The sequence below is a fragment of the Montipora foliosa genome, chromosome 2 (genome assembly GCF_036669935.1).
Source record: "Montipora foliosa isolate CH-2021 chromosome 2, ASM3666993v2, whole genome shotgun sequence".
NCBI lineage: Eukaryota > Metazoa > Cnidaria > Anthozoa > Scleractinia > Acroporidae > Montipora > Montipora foliosa.
The window spans coordinates 17180334-17185333 of NC_090870.1; the positions used below are offsets into that span (position 1 = coordinate 17180334).

Here is a 5000-nt window from a genome sequence, read left to right on the forward strand (position 1 = left end):
AATCTCACATCTAGTGCAATTCATTCCAACACTTTAACTCTAAAAATTGACCATAACCATGCAATACTAAACTAACAAGTACGAAAAGATAAAAACTTACTTCGGTCGATGACTCACACCAAAAGATAGCTTGATAGGATATCCATTGATAGATAGATAGCCGAATATACCTTAATTAAGACCGCGCAATTTATAATAATGCGTACATGTACAAGCACGTGAATAAAAAACTAAGGCATTGTCCAAAAACGTGCGCTCCACAGTTTTCTAAACTCCCTCGCGGAACTCATACATTTGGCTATCGGTAAGCATGAAACTGCAAATTCCTAAGGAAGTAGTACACATATAGTATCAAAGCATGTTTTCCCTTTAAGATACTATAATTATAATTTTATATTCACTAGGAAATTCGCGAGAAAATTAACTGAAAGAAAGGGAAAGTAGGCATTTCAAAACTAACAGCGCCTTACACTCAGTTGTACTTGATGTATTTTACTGCTGCCAAGTTTGAACAACACCCATCCAATAATTATTTTCCGAGACATTTCCAATAATTATTATTTTGGAATTTATAACAGGCATGTGTACAGTTTGTGACATCATAATAATATTTTAAAACAAAAACTTGACAATGTCGGAAACAAAAGAAGATCTTCCAAAATAAAACACCATTCTTCATCATTTTTAGGTCTTTGAAATAAGCAAAAGATATTTTTTTACTTCATACAGTGTACATGTAGGCACTTTAATAAAATCTAACGTTAAGGATGGTGCCTACTATTGTTATTGTGCATATGTTCTGCGCATCTCCAGATACTCTGATTTTGCTATTGGTGATGCTAATGACGGAATGTTAATTTTGCGTGGTTTAAAACTATGCAGAGAAAGTAGATCTTAGTAAGTACTCTTGGTATACAAAAAGAAAATTGGGGGTAACCATGCATTCTTTAGAGATAACTGAGCTTCAATTTGAGAAAGAACACCATACATTGCTTTGTACAAATACTGTTCATGAATCATCTTTGAAAAATGCCTGGTTACATGTACATGTACCTCCAATTTTCTTTTTGGATTTCAATAACACTTGGGAAGATCTACCTTTCCCGCATAATCATAAATCGGGGCAAAAATACCTTTGAATTAGTAGGCACTGTCCTTACACACAAACCTGTATCAGTAAGTTGACAGTCTCTTTCCAGTCTCGATTCTCGACTTGATCCTCAATCCTCAATTCTCGCGAGGACTGAGGATTGAGGATCGAGGAAAGACAATCGAGAATTGAGTCAAGAATCGAGTGGAAGGGATCAAGAATTTAATGAGCTCGTCGCTTGACTGATTCCTCGATAAACTAATAGCGCAAACACAACTGTGAATACAAATAACAGAAAAGCCTGCCAAAGTTTTCTCGGAGAATGTTGTTTGGGAGTAACCCAGAAAACCGAGGGACAATATTCTTGGTGTGATTCCCGAGGAGATAATCATTCTTCGGCCGTTTGATCGAAGCATACTCAACAATCACACAGACTGTACATGTAGCTGTAACCTACAATGTAGCTTGTTAGTGCAAATTACTTCCGTAGTATTTCAAGAGAGGAAGTTCTTTGAAACTACATGTATTCTGTGCAACTGCAGAGGACATGATTATTCTTTGTCCGTATGATCGATGCGTACTTGACAGACTTGACAATTACACGGACTGTAAACAGTGTTACTGGATACATGTAACCAGTAACACTGCAGTAGCAGACACTTCTGGAAAGAATGTCTTTTGTATTGTATACGCAATTGTGCTAATTTCAGATTTACAAAAACTGTTTCTGTGAACATACAGTAATTCAAGTGTTCCACGATGACTCGCTCGAGACAAAGAGTTTCATTGCCGGCCTTGTTTGTTTATTCCCTTACAAGAAAAATTTTCAGTCACCACAGGCGACCCAAACATAATTTGAATGCTCAGTCAACGTAATGGTTTGTAGGGTTTATATGGGAAACATGAAGTGCAGAAAAAAAATCGGCTAATCCTAGTTTATAGCGAGGAAAATACAAGAAATAAACTTACTCTTACTTCATCTTGTGTCCTTGTGTCGATTTGAGGCGCTCTGAGCAAGTTTTTAAATTTGCTCCCTTCATAAAAAGAAGACAAGGCTGGAAACTGTGAACCTCTGAAGCCACTCATAACTCCGCAATCGAGGACGATTTAATTCCAAAAATCGGCTTGATTCGGCCTTTTGTCCACTCTCACATGAAAATCTATAACAAACGATATAGCGTAAATGCTTAGAGTCCCAGAGCAATCTCCACATGCTTAGAGAACAAGCCAGTTTTCACGAAGAACCCGCCGCTTTCTCCAGTCTGAGAGCCGTTCACGATTCGGACAGGACACGACCGTTGCTCTGGTGACAATTTCAGCTTCTCTCTAGGGGTAGGGATCCATGATCAAATTTCACCTTTCTGGATCTTTCGCACGTTCCCATGGGCTTTTGACGTCTAAACCCTTTGTCTCGAATACGTAAACACGCAAATAACAGTTGATTCTCGAGAGTTTTCCCAGAGAAAAATTACTTGCTCCCCGCTGCTCTGCCATTGAATCAAAAACCATCGAACGTAACGAGTCGTCCTCAGCTGAAAGCAACGGAAAAAATCCATTCGTTGTCCTGGTCATTCTGAGCAATGGAAGTCTTTCGATTGTTAAGAATGCGATGTGATGATCACGTTCGTTCACTTCCTTGCTGATAGTGACAGTCAAAACAGCTCAAGCGGATTAACAAGTTCAATTTTGCAAATTTGATATCAGTAACCATTTGAATAATCTGTTCATCGGATGAATAGTGCAAAATTCAACTCAAGCTTCAGTTGAAAACTCGAATTTTCATTTGAATTTTGCTGGCTTCCGGTGCCAGGCCAGCGTGAGAATTTGACAGGTTTACTGATTTGTATAATCTTCCAAACAATCGTCATTTCACTCTAGCAACATTACCATTCTGTAATCTTACCAGTATCCTCAAATTTGAGAAACTATGTTTTCGAATTAAAGATTGGATAGAGAAATGAATTTTAAAATAAAGGCAAATCACGCTTGTTAAAAGCTTGGCAGATTATGCAAATTGATACAGTAGTCCAATTCTCACGCCGGCCTGGCACCAGGAGCCAGCAATATTCCAATCAACTGAAGCTTGAGTTGAATTTTGCACTATTTATCTGACGAACAGTTTATTCAAATGGTTACTGATATCAAATTTGCAAAAATGAACTCATTAATCCGCTTGAGCAGTTTTGACTGTCACTATCAGCAACGAAGAGAACGAACGCGACCATCACATTGCATTCTTAGCAATCGAAAGACTTCCATTGCTAAGAATGACCAGGACAGCGAATGGATTTTTTCCGTTCCTTTCAGCTGAGGACGACTCGTTAGGTTCGATAGTTTTTGACTCAATGGCAGAGCAGCAGGGAGCAAGTAATTTTTCTCTGGGAAAACTCTCGAGAATCAACTGATATTTGCCTGTTTACGTATTCGAGACAAAAGGGTTTAGACGTCAAAAGCCCATGGGAACGTGCGAAAGATACAGAAAGGTGAAATTTGATCATGGATCCCTACCCCTAGAGAGAAGCTGAAATTGTCACCAGAGTAACGGTCGTGTCCTGTCCGAATCGTGAACGGCTCTCAGACTGGAGAAAGCGGCGGGTTCTTCGTGAAAACTGGCTTGTTCTTTAAGCATGTCGAGATTGCTCTGGGACTCTGGGCATTTATGCTATATCATTCGTTATCGATCTTCATGTGAGAGTGGGCAAAAGGCCGAATCAAGCCAAGTCCTCACTTGCAGAGTTATCAGTGGCTTCAGAGATTCGGAGTTTTCAGCCTTGTCTTCTGTTAATGAAGGATAGGAACAAATTTCAAAACTTGCCCAGAGTTGTCCTTGCCGACACAAGGACACAAGATGAAGTAAGAGTAAGTTTAATTATTTCTTGCATTTTCCTCGCTATAAACTAGGATTAGCCGATTTTTTTCCGCATTTCATGTTTCCCTACAAACCGTCACGTTGACTGAGCATTTAAATTGTGTTTGGGTCGCCTGTGCAGTCACTGGGATCAGGTTAATTGGGGAAATATTATTTACAAAACAGTCATGTTGCCCTCATACGAACTCCCAACTCAAGGTATCAAGTTGGATGGAACAGCTTTTGCCACATGTACTTCGTCCTGCGATGATGCCGTTCTCGGGTCGCTCGCAAAGAATGAAACCTGATACCGGTGAACAAGTCTAGCACAGAGATTCCAAGATTCAATATAACTTTCCATCAGATCATTGCATTTAAGAAGAGATGTTTAAAATACATGAATCGTTGCGTTACTTGGTTGGGCGCGTGGTATGCAAATATCTCCTATTGTTAACACTGGAAATTTACATTTGATTCACGATAAAATCCATCCCATGGTAAAGCTCATTGTTTCGCTTTTAGCTTGTAGTTTTGAAGAGAGGACACACAGGAATGATAGCTGCTGTCTCGTTTTCTTATTAAACAGTTCCTGTTGTTATTTAATTGAGAAGTAACCCTTTTGCGAAAGTTGAATCGAGTATGAATAATTATAAACAATTATTGGATGAGGTTTTTGTGATATCCAGAATAATCAAGGTCGAGGTAAGGGTTATCAGCCGAAGCCGAAGGCTGAGGCTGATAACCCTTACCGAGACCTTGATTATTCTGGATATCACAAAAACCGAATCTAATAATTGTTTTATTATACATTGAAGGAAAAAAAAAAACGGTCACGACAGTGAGTAGAATTGGTAATTTATTTGTCACTGACAGCAAGCAACACAAAGCGCGCGAACTTGACATGATTACCCTAAGAAATCATGCACTGCGGTCATACATGACATGATTACCCGTGACCTTGGCTGACCTTGACATGATTAATGTATAATCTGCAGTTATGACGTCACGGGCGCTGATTTCGAAAATTCACTGTAGGCTTTCGGCCAATCAGGAAAGAGATAG

The 5000-nt window shown here is 39.2% G+C and overlaps 1 protein-coding gene across 1 annotated transcript in view; it reads right to left on the minus strand.

Moving 5' to 3' along the window:
• Positions 1-5000, minus strand: part of LOC137991265 (uncharacterized) — a 94405-nt gene that overhangs the window by 81736 nt on the left and 7669 nt on the right. The gene's annotated exons all lie outside the window — the stretch shown is intronic.